At 66.9% G+C, this 17,608-nt stretch overlaps 11 non-coding genes across 11 annotated transcripts; all 11 read left to right on the plus strand.

The window, feature by feature from the left end:
- Positions 1 to 327: 327 nt before the first annotated feature.
- LOC131837526 (small nucleolar RNA SNORD115) lies at positions 328 to 408 on the plus strand. Its single transcript, XR_009356126.1, has one exon. It is a non-coding gene; the product is annotated as a small nucleolar RNA SNORD115 (small nucleolar RNA).
- Positions 409 to 2,000: 1,592 nt separating this feature from the next.
- Positions 2,001 to 2,081, plus strand: LOC131837601 (small nucleolar RNA SNORD115). The gene has a single exon (XR_009356198.1). It is a non-coding gene; the product is annotated as a small nucleolar RNA SNORD115 (small nucleolar RNA).
- A 1,596-nt stretch (positions 2,082 to 3,677) lies between these two features.
- LOC131837551 (small nucleolar RNA SNORD115) lies at positions 3,678 to 3,758 on the plus strand. The gene has a single exon (XR_009356150.1). It is a non-coding gene; the product is annotated as a small nucleolar RNA SNORD115 (small nucleolar RNA).
- A 1,591-nt stretch (positions 3,759 to 5,349) lies between these two features.
- Positions 5,350 to 5,430, plus strand: LOC131837602 (small nucleolar RNA SNORD115). Its single transcript, XR_009356199.1, has one exon. It is a non-coding gene; the product is annotated as a small nucleolar RNA SNORD115 (small nucleolar RNA).
- A 1,596-nt stretch (positions 5,431 to 7,026) lies between these two features.
- On the plus strand, positions 7,027 to 7,107 carry LOC131837552 (small nucleolar RNA SNORD115). The gene has a single exon (XR_009356151.1). It is a non-coding gene; the product is annotated as a small nucleolar RNA SNORD115 (small nucleolar RNA).
- A 1,591-nt stretch (positions 7,108 to 8,698) lies between these two features.
- LOC131837603 (small nucleolar RNA SNORD115) lies at positions 8,699 to 8,779 on the plus strand. Its single transcript, XR_009356200.1, has one exon. It is a non-coding gene; the product is annotated as a small nucleolar RNA SNORD115 (small nucleolar RNA).
- Positions 8,780 to 10,376: 1,597 nt separating this feature from the next.
- LOC131837640 (small nucleolar RNA SNORD115) lies at positions 10,377 to 10,457 on the plus strand. The gene has a single exon (XR_009356235.1). It is a non-coding gene; the product is annotated as a small nucleolar RNA SNORD115 (small nucleolar RNA).
- A 1,589-nt stretch (positions 10,458 to 12,046) lies between these two features.
- Positions 12,047 to 12,127, plus strand: LOC131837604 (small nucleolar RNA SNORD115). Its single transcript, XR_009356201.1, has one exon. It is a non-coding gene; the product is annotated as a small nucleolar RNA SNORD115 (small nucleolar RNA).
- A 1,596-nt stretch (positions 12,128 to 13,723) lies between these two features.
- LOC131837527 (small nucleolar RNA SNORD115) lies at positions 13,724 to 13,804 on the plus strand. The gene has a single exon (XR_009356127.1). It is a non-coding gene; the product is annotated as a small nucleolar RNA SNORD115 (small nucleolar RNA).
- Positions 13,805 to 15,396: 1,592 nt separating this feature from the next.
- On the plus strand, positions 15,397 to 15,477 carry LOC131837605 (small nucleolar RNA SNORD115). Its single transcript, XR_009356202.1, has one exon. It is a non-coding gene; the product is annotated as a small nucleolar RNA SNORD115 (small nucleolar RNA).
- Positions 15,478 to 17,074: 1,597 nt separating this feature from the next.
- Positions 17,075 to 17,155, plus strand: LOC131837528 (small nucleolar RNA SNORD115). Its single transcript, XR_009356128.1, has one exon. It is a non-coding gene; the product is annotated as a small nucleolar RNA SNORD115 (small nucleolar RNA).
- The last annotated feature ends 453 nt before the right edge of the window (positions 17,156 to 17,608 follow it).

The raw sequence follows: 17,608 nt of genomic DNA on the forward strand, positions 1-17,608 counted from the left end.
TTCCTTGCTTGCGGCGGCTCCGAGCCTTGGGTCGTTCGTTCCTCCACCCGCCTGGCCAGCAGCGGCCAGGGCTTCGGGCGTGACCGATCGTGGCCGCATGGGGCACGAGCCACAGAGCAGGCCGTTCTGACAGCTGGCCTCTCCCTCTGTCCTTAGAACTCCGTCCCCCAGGGAGGATCTCGCCTTGACGACCAAGTCTGACTTCTCCCAGCCCCGCCCAAAGGGCCCGTGTCTCGGATCGCCGGGGCATGGCGCCGTCCCGACCGCTCCCTCGGTAAGGAGGGGTTCCGGTGGGCAGGGACCTCACGCGTCGCCCCCGGCTTGCTTGGGTCAATGATGAGAACTCATATGGTCTCGAAGAGCGATGATGACCTAAAAATCATGCTCAATAGGATTACGCTGAGGCCCAGTGCAGGGGACCGTGCGGGGATCAGCAGCCCCCGGACCCTCGGGGCATTTGAGGGCGCGCTGCTGCAGCTGGGCGCTAGAGGAGAACGAACGCTCGAGCGTCTCCGCGCGTTGGGCCCGGGGCCCAGGCGCCTCTGCGCGTGCCCACGGGGGTGTTCTGGCACTCAAGCTGGCCCACCGCCCCAATCCCCTTCCCAGGACAGCTCCCCGGGAGCCAGGGCTTCGCCATCCTCGTCTCCTCGTGTCCTTCGGCGGGCCTGGCCGGCTAGGTCCTCGGTGTGTCGACATGCAGCAGAGGTGAGCGGAAGCCTTGGGCTCGGAGGGAGGCCCGAGACGCCTTGGGAAGCGGGTAGCCCAGCAGTGACTCTGCAGCAGGCCGTGGGCTTGGGGTGGCGGTCCTCGTGGTCCAGACGTCGTGGGCCACCCCGGGAGCGGGTGCCCTTGAGCCATCCCATGGGCAGGGAACGCGAGCGTGGGGCCGGGTGGCTGGCAAGACCCGGAAAGCGCAGAGTGGCCGCCATAGGATCAGGGGACCCTGAGTCCCCCTGATCCATCTGGGCGTGTCTCGTGGGCCTACGAACGTAGTGGACGTGAGACTTGTGGTCTCAGAAGCTTCTGTGATCTTCTGCCACGGGGTGTTGCTCGAGGCCCGGGACTTGGCTTGTTTCCGTGGGCTGACGAGGCCTGAGCTCCCGCCCCACAGCGCAGACGCACAAGGCGTTGGAGACCCCACCAGGCTGCTTGCGAATAGCGCAAGAGGATTCCTTGTGCTCGCGAGACAGCCGGGTTCCACGGGGCTACGGGGCGGAATCTGCGAGGGCCAGGCCCTTGCAGCCATTGGGTCGGAGCCTCTCTCCGGAGGCTCTCAAGCACCGGGGACCGGGTCCTGACGAAGCGGCGCTGCACGGCGAGAGTCGGGTACCTCGCCCAGGGCAGCCGGTGGGTGGTGTGCCTGGCCGTAGTGGTGGACAGTGACCTGGCATTCAGAGCTCGGCCTTGGGGCAGCAGTGGGCCCGAGCCACCTTGGGCTTCCAGGGTAGGGGCTCCGATCCTTGGCTCCCAGGTGGGACCATGGGTGGGTGGGCGGCGTCCTGGCCACAAGTCCCTGACCGCCCCCCTCGGCTCCCGTGCAAGGGAGACAGCGGGGACACGTCAAAACCCTGTGCTCCGTGCCATGTTCACGGACCGTTCTGCCGACGGTGGTGCTTTCCCAGGGGCCTAGATCTCCCTTGTTTGGGGATGCCCTGGTAAGGGCAGCTGGGGCCCTGGGCCCTGTTCCGTCATCTCGCACATCAGCCATGCGTGGGTCGGCCGTATGCCCGGCCCCCACCGGCCAGGACGCTGGGAAAGGTAGCCCTCGGCCGTCCGGCCGGTGCCCCGGACCAGGGCTTTTGGACAGCTGGTCTCTCCGTCTCTCCTCTGAACCGCATCCACAAGTGGGGAGAACGCCCGCACCAGCTCGTCTTGCCTGGCCCGGCCCTGCCCACAGGTCCAATGTCTCAGGACCCCGGCCCATGGCGCAGTCCGCCACGCAGCCCCGCTAAGCAGGTTCTGGGGGCGACGCGACCGCACGCATCGCCGCCAACCTGCTTGGGTCAATGATGACAACTCAAATGGTCTCGAAGAGCGGTGATGACCTAAAAATCATGCTCAATAGGATTACGCTGAGGCCCAATGCAGGCGTCTGTGCCGGGATCAGCATCCCCCGGAGCCTCGGGGCCCTGGAGGGGCGCTGCCGTTGGGAGCTTGAGGCCAAGGATCCCCCGGGGATCCCTGCTCCTGCCCTGGAAAGCCCGTGCACGTCAGGGGCCCCTCGAGGTGTGGAGGCAGCCCACCCGGCCTAGAGACTGAATCCCCTCCCCTCCCCTGGACAGCTCCCTGGGAGCCATGCCTTAGGAACCCTTGTCTCCTTGTGTCTTGCAGCGGGCCTTGGGCGCCAGGTGGTAGGCGCGGCGTTGGCCACGACAGGTGAGTGGGAGACTCTGGGCCTGGCGGGAGATGTCAGGCGCCAAGGGCGTCGTCCGCGAAGCCAGAGTCACGGCACGGGGCTCTGGCTCCACCACTGAGCTACGGGTGGAGGCCCCCGTTGTCCACACAGCGTTGGCTGGCGCGTGATCAGGCTCCATTGAGCCATCCCAGGTGCAGGGAACGCGAACGTTAGGCCGCGGGAACAGGCCGGGACTGGATCCCGGGGGGATGCCGCCATAGATCCGCGTGGCCCTGAGGTCTCCTTGGACCTCCCTTTGTGTCCTGTGCGCCCGTGAGGAGACGGGTTCGGGAGACCCTTGGCGTCAGGGCCTTCTGTCCCCCTCAGCGAGTGGCGGTTCCTCGAGCCAACCCCAGCGCATGTTTCTTGGGGCTGGAGCGGGCAGAGCTCCTGCCCTAGGCACCAGACTCCCAAGGACTTTGGGAGCCTGGGAGGCTGCTGAAGTACAGCCCTCGATGTTTGCTTGAGCTGCCGATGGAGCATGGTTTGGCTGGACATGGACAAGAATGGGCGACCCCAGGCCACAGCGGGCATTGGGCGAGAGCCTGTCGGGTCAGGCCCTCAGAGGAGGGGCCGCCACGCGGGGAGACTCTGGACCCTGTTGCAGGGCGGGCATTGGTCCCCTGCCTCCCGCTGGCGGGAGACCGTGACCCGCGACTCCCTCTCCAGACGTGGACCGTCGGGGCATGTGGGCCAACGTTGGCTGCTAGTGCCAGCGCCCGGATGCACGGACGGCAGCCGGGCCAATCTGGGTTTGGCGTCTGCCTGGCCATAAGTTCTGGGGTTGCCCCCGTTGGCTTGGGGCCCGGGAGGCATCGGGGGGGGGGCACTCAATAACCTAGTGTTCCCGCCCACGTTGTGGGGCTTTTCTTAGCAAGGGGTGGTTCCCACAGGGGCCCTGATCTCCACAGTTTCTGGAGGCCCAGGTATGTACAGCGGCTCCCCAGGGCCCTTTTCCTTGCTTGCGGCGGCTCCGAGCCTTGGGTCGTTCGTTCCTCTACCCGCCTGGCCAGCAGCGGCCAGGGCTTCGGGCGTGACCGATCGTGGCCGCATGGGGCACGAGCCACAGAGCAGGCCGTTCTGACAGCTGGCCTCTCCCTCTGTCCTTAGAACCCCGTCCCCCAGGGAGGATCTCGCCTTGACGACCAAGTCTGGCTTCTCCCAGCCCCGCCCAAAGGGCCCGTGTCTCGGATCGCCGGGGCATGGCGCCGTCCTGACCACTCCCTCGGTAAGGAGGGGTTCCGGGTGGGCAGGCACCTCACGCGTCGCCCCCGGCTTGCTTGGGTCAATGATAAGAACTCATATGGTCTCGAAGAGCGATGATGACCTAAAAATCATGCTCAATAGGATTACGCTGAGGCCCAGTGCAGGGGACCGTGCGGGGATCAGCAGCCCCCAGACCCTCGGGGCATTTGAGGGCGCGCTGCTGCAGCTGGGCGCTAGAGGAGAACGAACGCTCGAGCGTCTCCGCGCGTTGGGCCCGGAGCCCAGGCGCCTCTGCACGTGCCCACGGGGGTGTTCTGGCACTCAAGCTGGCCCACCGCCCCAATCCCCTTCCCAGGACAGCTCCCCGGGAGCCAGGGCTTCGCCATCCTCGTCTCCTCGTGTCCTTCGACGGGCCTGGCCGGCTAGGTCCTCGGTGTGTCGACATGCAGCAGAGGTGAGCGGAAGCCTTGGGCTCGGAGGGAGGCCCGAGACGCCTTGGGAAGCGGGTAGCCCAGCAGTGACTCTGCAGCAGGCCGTGGGCTTGGGGTGGCGGTCCTCGTGGTCCAGACGTCGTGGGCCACCCCGGGAGCGGGTGCCCTTGAGCCATCCCAGGGGCAGGGAACGCGAGCGTGGGGCCGGGTGGCTGGCAAGACCCGGAAAGCGCAGAGTGGCCGCCATAGGATCAGGGGACCCTGAGGCCCCCTGATCCATCTGGGCGTGTCTCGTGGGCCTACGAACGTAGTGACGTGAGACTTGTGGTCTCAGAAGCTTCTGTGATCTTCTGCCACGGGGTGTTGCTCGAGGCCCGGGACTTGGCTTGTTTCCGTGGGCTGACGAGGCCTGAGCTCCCGCCCCACAGCGCAGACGCACAAGGCGTTGGAGACCCCACCAGGCTGCTTGCGAATAGCGCAAGAGGATTCCTTGTGCTCGCGAGACAGCCGGGTTCCACGGGGCTACGGGGCGGAATCTGCGAGGGCCAGGCCCTTGCAGCCATTGGGTCGGAGCCTCTCTCCGGAGGCTCTCAAGCACCGGGGACCGGGTCCTGACGAAGCGGCGCTGCACGGCGAGAGTCGGGTACCTCGCCCAGGGCAGCCGGTGGGTGGTGTGCCTGGCCGTAGTGGTGGACAGTGACCTGGCATTCAGAGCTCGGCCTTGGGGCAGCAGTGGGCCCGAGCCACCTTGGGCTTCCAGGGTAGGGGCTCCGATCCTTGGCTCCCAGGTGGGACCATGGGTGGGTGGGCGGCGTCCTGGCCACAAGTCCCTGACCGCCCCCCTCGGCTCCCGTGCAAGGGAGACAGCGGGGACACGTCAAAACCCTGTGCTCCGTGCCATGTTCACGGACCGTTCTGCCGACGGTGGTGCTTTCCCAGGGGCCTAGATCTCCCTTGTTTGGGGATGCCCTGGTAAGGGCAGCTGGGGCCCTGGGCCCTGTTCCGTCATCTCGCACATCAGCCATGCGTGGGTCGGCCGTATGCCCGGCCCCCACCGGCCAGGACGCTGGGAAAGGTAGCCCTCGGCCGTCCGGCCGGTGCCCCGGACCAGGGCTTTTGGACAGCTGGTCTCTCCGTCTCTCCTCTGAACCGCATCCACAAGTGGGGAGAACGCCCGCACCAGCTCGTCTTGCCTGGCCCGGCCCTGCCCACAGGTCCAATGTCTCAGGACCCCGGCCCATGGCGCAGTCCGCCACGCAGCCCCGCTAAGCAGGTTCTGGGGGCGACGCGACCGCACGCATCGCCGCCAACCTGCTTGGGTCAATGATGACAACTCAAATGGTCTCGAAGAGCGGTGATGACCTAAAAATCATGCTCAATAGGATTACGCTGAGGCCCAATGCAGGCGTCTGTGCCGGGATCAGCATCCCCCGGAGCCTCGGGGCCCTGGAGGGGCGCTGCCGTTGGGAGCTTGAGGCCAAGGATCCCCCGGGGATCCCTGCTCCTGCCCTGGAAAGCCCGTGCACGTCAGGGGCCCCTCGAGGTGTGGAGGCAGCCCACCCGGCCTAGAGACTGAATCCCCTCCCCTCCCCTGGACAGCTCCCTGGGAGCCATGCCTTAGGAACCCTTGTCTCCTTGTGTCTTGCAGCGGGCCTTGGGCGCCAGGTGGTAGGCGCGGCGTTGGCCACGACAGGTGAGTGGGAGACTCTGGGCCTGGCGGGAGATGTCAGGCGCCAAGGGCGTCGTCCGCGAAGCCAGAGTCACGGCACGGGGCTCTGGCTCCACCACTGAGCTACGGGTGGAGGCCCCCGTTGTCCACACAGCGTTGGCTGGCGCGTGATCAGGCTCCATTGAGCCATCCCAGGTGCAGGGAACGCGAACGTTAGGCCGCGGGAACAGGCCGGGACTGGATCCCGGGGGGATGCCGCCATAGATCCGCGTGGCCCTGAGGTCTCCTTGGACCTCCCTTTGTGTCCTGTGCGCCCGTGAGGAGACGGGTTCGGGAGACCCTTGGCGTCAGGGCCTTCTGTCCCCCTCAGCGAGTGGCGGTTCCTCGAGCCAACCCCAGCGCATGTTTCTTGGGGCTGGAGCGGGCAGAGCTCCTGCCCTAGGCACCAGACTCCCAAGGACTTTGGGAGCCTGGGAGGCTGCTGAAGTACAGCCCTCGATGTTTGCTTGAGCTGCCGATGGAGCATGGTTTGGCTGGACATGGACAAGAATGGGCGACCCCAGGCCACAGCGGGCATTGGGCGAGAGCCTGTCGGGTCAGGCCCTCAGAGGAGGGGCCGCCACGCGGGGAGACTCTGGACCCTGTTGCAGGGCGGGCATTGGTCCCCTGCCTCCCGCTGGCGGGAGACCGTGACCCGCGACTCCCTCTCCAGACGTGGACCGTCGGGGCATGTGGGCCAACGTTGGCTGCTAGTGCCAGCGCCCGGATGCACGGACGGCAGCCGGGCCAATCTGGGGTTGGCGTCTGCCTGGCCATAAGTTCTGGGGTTGCCCCCGTTGGCTTGGGGCCCGGGAGGCATCGGGGGGGGGGCACTCAATAACCTAGTGTTCCCGCCCACGTTGTGGGGCTTTTCTTAGCAAGGGGTGGTTCCCACAGGGGCCCTGATCTCCACAGTTTCTGGAGGCCCAGGTATGTACAGCGGCTCCCCAGGGCCCTTTTCCTTGCTTGCGGCGGCTCCGAGCCTTGGGTCGTTCGTTCCTCTACCCGCCTGGCCAGCAGCGGCCAGGGCTTCGGGCGTGACCGATCGTGGCCGCATGGGGCACGAGCCACAGAGCAGGCCGTTCTGACAGCTGGCCTCTCCCTCTGTCCTTAGAACCCCGTCCCCCAGGGAGGATCTCGCCTTGACGACCAAGTCTGGCTTCTCCCAGCCCCGCCCAAAGGGCCCGTGTCTCGGATCGCCGGGGCATGGCGCCGTCCTGACCACTCCCTCGGTAAGGAGGGGTTCCGGGTGGGCAGGCACCTCACGCGTCGCCCCCGGCTTGCTTGGGTCAATGATAAGAACTCATATGGTCTCGAAGAGCGATGATGACCTAAAAATCATGCTCAATAGGATTACGCTGAGGCCCAGTGCAGGGGACCGTGCGGGGATCAGCAGCCCCCAGACCCTCGGGGCATTTGAGGGCGCGCTGCTGCAGCTGGGCGCTAGAGGAGAACGAACGCTCGAGCGTCTCCGCGCGTTGGGCCCGGAGCACAGGCGCCTCTGCACGTGCCCACGGGGGTGTTCTGGCACTCAAGCTGGCCCACCGCCCCAATCCCCTTCCCAGGACAGCTCCCCGGGAGCCAGGGCTTCGCCATCCTCGTCTCCTCGTGTCCTTCGACGGGCCTGGCCGGCTAGGTCCTCGGTGTGTCGACATGCAGCAGAGGTGAGCGGAAGCCTTGGGCTCGGAGGGAGGCCCGAGACGCCTTGGGAAGCGGGTAGCCCAGCAGTGACTCTGCAGCAGGCCGTGGGCTTGGGGTGGCGGTCCTCGTGGTCCAGACGTCGTGGGCCACCCCGGGAGCGGGTGCCCTTGAGCCATCCCAGGGGCAGGGAACGCGAGCGTGGGGCCGGGTGGCTGGCAAGACCCGGAAAGCGCAGAGTGGCCGCCATAGGATCAGGGGACCCTGAGGCCCCCTGATCCATCTGGGCGTGTTTCGTGGGCCTACGAACGTAGTGACGTGAGACTTGTGGTCTCAGAAGCTTCTGTGATCTTCTGCCACGGGGTGTTGCTCGAGGCACGGGACTTGGCCTGTTTCCGCGGGCTGACGAGGCCTGAGCTCCCGCCCCACAGCGCAGACGCCCAAGGCGTTGGAGACCCCACCAGGCTGCTTGCGAAGAGCGCAAGATGATTCCTTGTGCTCGCGAGACAGCCGGGTTCCACGGGACTACGGGGCGGAATCTGCGAGGGCCAGGCCCTTGCAGCCATTGGGTCGGAGCCTCTCTCCGGAGGCTCTCAAGCACCGGGGACCGGGTCCTGACGAAGCGGCGCTGCACGGCGAGAGTCGGGTACCTCGCCCAGGGCAGCCGGTGGGTGGTGTGCCTGGCCGTAGTGGTGGACAGCGACCTGGCATTCTGAGCTCGGCCCTGGGGCAGCCGTGGGCCCGAGCCACCTTGGGCTTCCAGGGTAGGGGCTCCGATCCTTGGCTCCAAGGTGGGACCATGGGTGGGTGGCCGGCGTCCTGGCCAAAAGTCCCTGACCGCCCCCCTCGGCTCCCGTGCAAGGGAGACAGCGGGGACACGTCAAAACCCTGTGCTCCGTGCCATGTTCACGGACCGTTCTGCCGACGGTGGTGCTGACCCAGGGGCCTAAATCTCCCTTGTTTGGGGATGCCCTGGTAAGGGCAGCTGGGGCCCTGGGCCCTGCTCCGTCGTCTCGCACATCAGCCATGCGTGGGTCGGCCGTATGCCCGGCCCCCACCGGCCAGGACGTTGGGAAAGGTAGCCCTCGGCCGTCCGGCCGTTGCCCCGGACCAGGGCTTTTGGACAGCTGGTCTCTCCGTCTCTCCTCAGAACCGCATCCACAAGCGGGGAGAACGCCCGCAACAGCTCGTCTTGCCTGGCCCGGCCCTGCCCACAGGTCCAATGTCTCAGGACCCCGGCCCATGGCGCAGTCCGCCACGCAGCCCCGGTAAGCAGGTTCTGGGGGCGACGCGACCGCACGCATCGCCGCCAACCTGCTTGGGTCAATGATGACAACTCAAATGGTCTCGAAGAGCGGTGATGACCTAAAAATCATGCTCAATAGGATTACGCTGAGGCCCAATGCAGGCGTCTGTGCCGGGATCAGCATCCCCCGGAGCCTCGGGGCCCTGGAGGGGCGCTGCCGTTGGGAGCTTGAGGCCAAGGATCCCCCGGGGATCTCTGCTCCTGCCCTGGAAAGCCCGTGCACGTCAGGGGCCCCTCGAGGTGTGGAGGCAACCCACCCGGCCTAGAGACTGAATCCCCTCCCCTCCCCTGGACAGCTCCCTGGGAGCCATGCCTTAGGAACCCTTGTCTCCTTGTGTCTTGCAGCGGGCCTTGGGCGCCAGGTGGTAGGCGCGGCGTTGGCCACGACAGGTGAGTGGGAGACTCTGGGCCTGGCGGGAGATGGCAGGCGCCATGGGCGTCGTCCGCGAACCCAGAGTCACGGCACGGGGCTCTGGCTCCACCACTGAGCTACGGGTGGAGGCCCCCGTTGTCCACACAGCGTTGGCTGGCGCGTGATCAGGCTCCCTTGAGCCATCCCAGGTGCAGGGAACGCGAACGTTGGGCCGCGGGAACAGGCCGGGACTGGATCCCGGGGGGATGCCGCCATAGATCCGCGTGGCCCTGAGGTCTCCTTGGACCTCCCTTTGTGTCCTGTGCGCCCGTGAGGAGACGGGTTCGGGAGACCCTTGGCGTCAGGGCCTTCTGTCCCCCTCAGCGAGTGGCGGTTCCTCGAGCCAACCCCAGCGCATGTTTCTTGGGGCTGGAGCGGGCAGAGCTCCTGCCCTAGGCACCAGACTCCCAAGGACTTTGGGAGCCTGGGAGGCTGCTGAAGTACAGCCCTCGATGTTTGCTTGGGCTGCCGATGGAGCATGGTTTGGCTGGACATGGACAAGAATGGGCGACCCCAGGCCACAGCGGGCATTGGGCGAGAGCCTGACGGGTCAGGCCCTCAGAGGAGGGGCCGCCACGCGGGGAGACTCTGGACCCTGTTGCAGGGCGGGCATTGGTCCCCTGCCTCCCGCTGGCGGGAGACCGTGACCCGCGACTCCCTCTCCAGACGTGGACCGTCGGGGCATGTGGGCCAACGTTGGCTGCTAGTGCCAGCGCCCGGATGCACGGACGGCAGCCGGGCCAATCTGGGGTTGGCGTCTGCCTGGCCATAAGTTCTGGGGTTGCCCCCGTTGGCTCGGGGCCCGGGAGGCATCGGGGGGGGGGGCACTCGATAACCTAGTGTTCCCGCCCACGTTGTGGGGCTTTTCTTAGCAAGGGGTGGTTCCCACAGGGGCCCTGATCTCCACAGTTTCTGGAGGCCCAGGTATGTACAGCGGCTCCCCAGGGCCCTTTTCCTTGCTTGCGGCGGCTCCGAACCTTGGTTCGTTCGTTCCTCCACCCGCCTGGCCAGCAGCGGCCAGGGCTTCGGGCGTGACCGATCGTGGCCGCATGGGGCACGAGCCATAGAGCAGGCCGTTCTGACAGCTGGCCTCTCCCTCTGTCCTTAGAACCCCGTCCCCCAGGGAGGATCTCGCCTTGACGACCAAGTCTGGCTTCTCCCAGCCCCGCCCAAAGGGCCCGTGTCTCGGATCGCCGGGGCATGGCGCCGTCCTGACCGCTCCCTCGGTAAGGAGGGGTTCCGGGTGGGCAGGGACCTCACGCGTCGCCCCCGGCTTGCTTGGGTTAATGATGAGAACTCATATGGTCTCGAAGAGCGATGATGACCTAAAAATCATGCTCAATAGGATTATGCTGAGGCCCAGTGCAGGGGACCGTGCGGGGATCAGCAGCCCCCAGACCCTCGCGGCATTTGAGGGCGCGCTGCTGCAGCTGGGCGCTAGAGGAGAACGAACGCTCGAGCGTCTCCGCGCGTTGGGCCCGGAGCACAGGCGCCTCTGCGCGTGCCCACGGGGGTGTTCTGGCACTCAAGCTGGCCCACCGCCCCAATCCCCTTCCCAGGACAGCTCCCCGGGAGCCAGGGCTTCGCCATCCTCGTCTCCTCGTGTCCTTCGACGGGCCTGGCCGGCAAGGTCCTCGGTGTGTCGACATGCAGCAGAGGTGAGCGGAAGCCTTGGGCTCGGAGGGAGGCCCGAGACGCCTTGGGAAGCGGGTAGCCCAGCAGTGACTCTGCAGCAGGCCGTGGGCTTGGGGTGGCGGTCCTCGTGGTCCAGACGTCGTGAGCCACCCCGGGAGCGGGTGCCCTTGAGCCATCCCAGGGGCAGGGAACGCGAGCGTGGGGCCGGGTGGCTGGCAAGACCCGGAAAGCGCAGAGTGGCCGCCATAGGATCAGGGGACCCTGAGGCCCCCTGATCCATCTGGGCGTGTTCGTGGGCCTACGAACGTAGTGGACGTGAGACTTGTGGCCTCAGAAGCTTCTGTGATCTTCTGCCACGGGGTTTGCTCGAGGCCCGGGACTTGGCTTGTTTCCGCGGGCTGACGAGGCCTGAGCTCCCGCCCACAGCACTGACCCCCAAGGCGGTGGAGACCCCACCAGGCTGCTTGCGAAGAGCGCAAGAGGATTCCTTGTGCTCGCGAGACAGCCGGGTTCTACGGGGCTACGGGGCGGAATCTGCGAGGGCCAGGCCCTTGCAGCCATTGGGTCGGAGCCTCTCTCCGGAGGCTCTCAAGCACCCGGGACCGGGTCCTGACGAAGCGGCGCTGCACGGCGAGAGTCGGGTACCTCGCCCAGGGCAGCCGGTGGGTGGTGTGCCTGGCCGTAGTTGTGGACAGCGACCTGGCATTCCGAGCTCGGCCCTGGGGCAGCCGTGGGCCCGATCCACCTTGGGCTTCCAGGGTAGGGGCTCCGATCCTTGGCTCCCAGGTGGGACCATGGGTGGGTGGGCGGCGTCCTGGCCACAAGTCCCTGACCGCCCCCCTCGGCTCCCGTGCAAGGGAGACAGCGGGGACACGTCAAAACCCTGTGCTCCGTGCCATGTTCACGGACCGTTCTGCCGACGGTGGTGCTGACCCAGGGGCCTAGATCTCCCTTGTTTGGGGATGCCCTGGTAAGGGAAGCTGGGGCCCTGGGCCCTGCTCCGTCGTCTCGCACATCAGCCATGCGTGGGTCGGCCGTATGCCCGGCCCCCACCGGCCAGGACGTTGGGAAAGGTAGCCCTCGGCCGTCCGGCCGGTGCCCCGGACCAGGGCTTTTGGACAGCTGGTCTCTCCGTCTCTCCTCAGAACCGCATCCACAAACGGGGAGAACGCCCGCACCAGCTCGTCTTGCCTGGCCCGGCCCTGCCCACAGGTCCAATGTCTCAGGACCCCGGCCCATGGCTCAGTCCGCCACGCAGCCCCGGTAAGCAGGTTCTGGGGGCGACGCGACCGCACGCATCGCCGCCAACCTGCTTGGGTCAATGATGACAACTCAAATGGTCTCGAAGAGCGGTGATGACCTAAAAATCATGCTCAATAGGATTACGCTGAGGCCCAATGCAGGCGTCTGTGCCGGGATCAGCATCCCCCGGAGCCTCGGGGCCCTGGAGGGGCGCTGCCGTTGGGAGCTTGAGGCCAAGGATCCCGCGGGGATCCCTGCTCCTGCCCTGGAAAGCCCGTGCACGTCAGGGGCCCCTCGAGGTGTGGAGGCAGCCCACCCGGCCTACAGACTGAATCCCCTCCCCTCCCCTGGACAGCTCCCTGGGAGCCATGCCTTAGGAACCCTTGTCTCCTTGTGTCTTCCAGCGGGCCTTGGGCGCCAGGTGGTAGGCGCGGCGTTGGCCACGATAGGTGAGTGGGAGACTCTGGGCCTGGCGGGAGATGGCAGACGCCATGGGCGTCGTCCGCGAAGCCAGAGTCACGGCACGGGGCTCTGGCTCAACCACTGAGCTACGGGTGGAGGCCCCCGTTGTCCACACAGCATTGGCTGGCGCGTGATCAGGCTCCCTTGAGCCATCCCATGTGCAGGGAACGCGAACGTTGGGCCGCGGCATCAGGCCGGGACTGGATCCCGGGGGGATGCCGCCATAGATCCGCGTGGCCCTGAGGCCTCCTTGGACCTCCCTTTGTGTCCTGTGTGCCCGTGAGGAGACGGGTTCGGGAGACCCTTGGCGTCAGGGACCTCTGTCCCCCTCAGCGAGTGGCGGTTGCTCGAGCCAACCCCAGTGCATGTTTTTGGGTCTGGAGCGGGCAGAGCTCCTACCCTAGGCACCAGACTCCCAAGGACTTTGGGAGCCTGGGAGGCTGCTGAAGTACAGCCCTCGATGTTTGCTTGGGCTGCCGATGGAGCATGGTTTGGCTTGACGTGGGCAAGAATGGGCGAGCCCCAGGCCACAGCGGGCATTGGGCGAGAGCCTGTCGGGCCAGGCCCGCAGAGGAGGGGCCGCCACGCGGGGAGACTCTGGACCCTGTTGCAAGGCGGGCATTGGTCCCCTGCCTCCCGCTGGCGGGACACCGTGACCCGCGACTCCCTCTCCAGACGTGGACCGTCGGGGCATGTGGGCCAACGTTGGCAGTTAGTGCCAGCGCCCGGATGCACGGACGGCAGCCGGGCCAATCTGGGGTTGGCGTCTGCCTGGCCATAAGTTCTGGGGCCGCCCCCGTTGGCTCGGGGCCCGGGAGGCATCGGGGGGGGGGGCACTCGATAACCTAGTGTTCCCGCCCACGTTGTGGGGCCTCTCTTAGCAAGGGGTGGTTCCCACAGGGGCCCTGATCTCCACAGTTTCTGGAGGCCCAGGGATGTACAGCGGCTCCCCAGGGCCCTTTTCCTTGCTTGCGGCGGCTCCGAGCCTTGGGTCGTTCGTTCCTCCACCCGCCTGGCCAGCAGCAGCCAGGGCTTCGGGCGTGACAGATCGTGGCCGCATGGGGCACGAGCCACAGAGCAGGCCGTTCTGACAGCTGGCCTCTCCCTCTGTCCTTAGAACTCCGTCCCCCAGGGAGGATCTCGCCTTGACGACCAAGTCTGGCTTCTCCCAGCCCCGCCCAAAGGGCCCGTGTCTCGGATCGCCGGGGCATGGCGCCGTCCCGACCGCTCCCTCGGTAAGGAGGGGTTCCGGTGGGCAGGGACCTCACGCGTCGCCCCCGGCTTGCTTGGGTCAATGATGAGAACTCATATGGTCTCGAAGAGCGATGATGACCTAAAAATCATGCTCAATAGGATTACGCTGAGGCCCAGTGCAGGGGACCGTGCGGGGATCAGCAGCCCCCGGACCCTCGGGGCATTTGAGGGCGCGCTGCTGCAGCTGGGCGCTAGAGGAGAACGAACGCTCGAGCGTCTCCGCGCGTTGGGCCCGGGGCCCAGGCGCCTCTGCGCGTGCCCACGGGGGTGTTCTGGCACTCAAGCTGGCCCACCGCCCCAATCCCCTTCCCAGGACAGCTCCCCGGGAGCCAGGGCTTCGCCATCCTCGTCTCCTCGTGTCCTTCGGCGGGCCTGGCCGGCTAGGTCCTCGGTGTGTCGACATGCAGCAGAGGTGAGCGGAAGCCTTGGGCTCGGAGGGAGGCCCGAGACGCCTTGGGAAGCGGGTAGCCCAGCAGTGACTCTGCAGCAGGCCGTGGGCTTGGGGTGGCGGTCCTCGTGGTCCAGACGTCGTGGGCCACCCCGGGAGCGGGTGCCCTTGAGCCATCCCATGGGCAGGGAACGCGAGCGTGGGGCCGGGTGGCTGGCAAGACCCGGAAAGCGCAGAGTGGCCGCCATAGGATCAGGGGACCCTGAGTCCCCCTGATACATCTGGGCGTGTCTCGTGGGCCTACGAACGTAGTGGACGTGAGACTTGTGGTCTCAGAAGCTTCTGTGATCTTCTGCCACGGGGTGTTGCTCGAGGCCCGGGACTTGGCTTGTTTCCGCGGGCTGACGAGGCCTGAGCTCCCGCCCCACAGCGCAGACGCCCAAGGCGTTGGAGACCCCACCAGGCTGCTTGCGAAGAGCGCAAGAGGATTCCTTGTGCTCGCGAGTCAGCCGTGTTCCACGGGGCTACGGGGCGGAATTTGCGAGGGCCAGGCCCTTGCAGCCATTGGGTCGGAGCCTCTCTCCGGAGGCTCTCAAGCACCGGGGACCGGGTCCTGACGAAGCGGCGCTGCACGGCGAGAGTCGGGTACCTCGCCCAGGGCAGCCGGTGGGTGGTGTGCCTGGCCGTAGTGGTGGACAGTGACCTGGCATTCAGAGCTCGGCCCTGGGGCAGCAGTGGGTTCGAGCCACCTTGGGCTTCCAGGGTAGGGGCTCCGATCCTTGGCTCCCAGGTGGGACCATGGGTGGGTGGGCGGCGTCCTGGCCACAAGTCCCTGACCGCCCCCCTCGGCTCCCGTGCAAGGGAGACAGCGGGGACACGTCAAAACCCTGTGCTCCGTGCCATGTTCACGGACCGTTCTGCCGACGGTGGTGCTTTCCCAGGGGCCTAGATCTCCCTTGTTTGGGGATGCCCTGGTAAGGGCAGCTGGGGCCCTGGGCCCTGTTCCGTCATCTCGCATATCAGCCATGCGTGGGTCGGCCGTATGCCCGGCCCCCACCGGCCAGGACGCTGGGAAAGGTAGCCCTCGGCCGTCCGGCCGGTGCCCCGGACCAGGGCTTTTGGACAGCTGGTCTCTCCGTCTCTCCTCAGAACCGCATCCACAAGTGGGGAGAACGCCCGCACCACCTCGTCTTGCCTGGCCCGGCCCTGCCCACAGGTCCAATGTCTCAGGACCCCGGCCCATGGCGCAGTCCGCCACGCAGCCCCGGTAAGCAGGTTCTGGGGGCGACGCGACCGCACGCATCGCCGCCAACCTGCTTGGGTCAATGATGACAACTCAAATGGTCTCGAAGAGCGGTGATGACCTAAAAATCATGCTCAATAGGATTACGCTGAGGCCCAATGCAGGCGTCTGTGCCGGGATCAGCATCCCCCGGAGCCTCGGGGCCCTGGAGGGGCGCTGCCGTTGGGAGCTTGAGGCCAAGGATCCCCCGGGGATCCCTGCTCCTGCCCTGGAAAGCCCGTGCACGTCAGGGGCCCCTCGAGGTGTGGAGGCAACCCACCCGGCCTAGAGACTGAATCCCCTCCCCTCCCCTGGACAGCTCCCTGGGAGCCATGCCTTAGGAACCCTTGTCTCCTTGTGTCTTGCAGCGGGCCTTGGGCGCCAGGTGGTAGGCGCGGCGTTGGCCACGACAGGTGAGTGGGAGACTCTGGGCCTGGCGGGAGATGGCAGGCGCCAAGGGCGTCGTCCGCGAAGCCAGAGTCACGGCACGGGTCTCTGGCTCCACCACTGAGCTACGGGTGGAGGCCCCCGTTGTCCACACAGCGTTGGCTGGCGCGTGATCAGGCTCCCTTGAGCCATCCCAGGTGCAGGGAACGCGAACGTTGGGCCGCGGGAACAGGCCGGGACTGGATCCCGGGGGGATGCCGCCATAGATCCGCGTGGCCCTGAGGTCTCCTTGGACCTCCCTTTGTGTCCTGTTCGCCCGTGAGGAGACGGGTTCGGGAGACCCTTGGCGTCAGGGCCTTCTGTCCCCCTCAGCGAGTGGCGGTTCCTCGAGCCAACCCCAGCGCATGTTTCTTGGGGCTGGAGCGGGCAGAGCTCCTGCCCTAGGCACCAGACTCCCAAGGACTTTGGGAGCCTGGGAGGCTGCTGAAGTACAGCCCTCGATGTTTGCTTGGGCTGCCGATGGAGCATGGTTTGGCTGGACATGGGCAAGAATGGGCGACCCCAGGCCACAGCGGGCATTGGGCGAGAGCCTGTCGGGTCAGGCCCTCAGAGGAGGGGCCGCCACGCGGGGAGACTCTGGACCCTGTTGCAGGGCGGGCATTGGTCCCCTGCCTCCCGCTGGCGGGAGACCGTGACCCGCGACTCCCTCTCCAGACGTGGACCGTCGGGGCATGTGGGCCAACGTTGGCTGCTAGTGCCAGCGCCCGGATGCACGGACGGCAGTCGGGCCAATCTGGGTTTGGCGTCTGCCTGGCCATAAGTTCTGGGGTTGCCCCCGTTGGCTCGGGGCCCGGGAGGCATCGGGGGGGGGGGGCACTCGATAACCTAGTGTTCCCGCCCACGTTGTGGGGCTTTTCTTAGCAAGGGGTGGTTCCCACAGGGGCCCTGATCTCCACAGTTTCTGGAGGCCCAGGTATGTACAGCGGCTCCCCAGGGCCCTTTTCCTTGCTTGCGGCGGCTCCGAGCCTTGGGTCGTTCGTTCCTCTACCCGCCTGGCCAGCAGCGGCCAGGGCTTCGGGCGTGACCGATCGTGGCCGCATGGGGCACGAGCCACAGAGCAGGCCGTTCTGACAGCTGGCCTCTCCCTCTGTCCTTAGAACTCCGTCCCCCAGGGAGGATCTCGCCTTGACGACCAAGTCTGGCTTCTCCCAGCCCCGCCCAAAGGGCCCGTGTCTCGGATCGCCGGGGCATGGCGCCGTCCCGACCGCTCCCTCGGTAAGGAGGGGTTCCGGTGGGCAGGGACCTCACGCGTCGCCCCCGGCTTGCTTGGGTCAATGATGAGAACTCATATGGTCTCGAAGAGCGATGATGACCTAAAAATCATGCTCAATAGGATTACGCTGAGGCCCAGTGCAGGGGACCGTGCGGGGATCAGCAGCCCCCGGACCCTCGGGGCATTTGAGGGCGCGCTGCTGCAGCTGGGCGCTAGAGGAGAACGAACGCTCGAGCGTCTCCGCGCGTTGGGCCCGGGGCCCAGGCGCCTCTGCGCGTGCCCACGGGGGTGTTCTGGCACTCAAGCTGGCCCACCGCCCCAATCCCCTTCCCAGGACAGCTCCCCGGGAGCCAGGGCTTCGCCATCCTCGTCTCCTCGTGTCCTTCGGCGGGCCTGGCCGGCTAGGTCCTCGGTGTGTCGACATGCAGCAGAGGTGAGCGGAAGCCTTGGGCTCGGAGGGAGGCCCGAGACGCCTTGGGAAGCGGGTAGCCCAGCAGTGACTCTGCAGCAGGCCGTGGGCTTGGGGTGGCGGTCCTCGTGGTCCAGACGTCGTGGGCCACCCCGGGAGCGGGTGCCCTTGAGCCATCCC

This window comes from Mustela lutreola, chromosome 7 (assembly GCF_030435805.1).
Source record: "Mustela lutreola isolate mMusLut2 chromosome 7, mMusLut2.pri, whole genome shotgun sequence".
In the NCBI taxonomy this organism is placed as follows: domain Eukaryota; kingdom Metazoa; phylum Chordata; class Mammalia; order Carnivora; family Mustelidae; genus Mustela; species Mustela lutreola.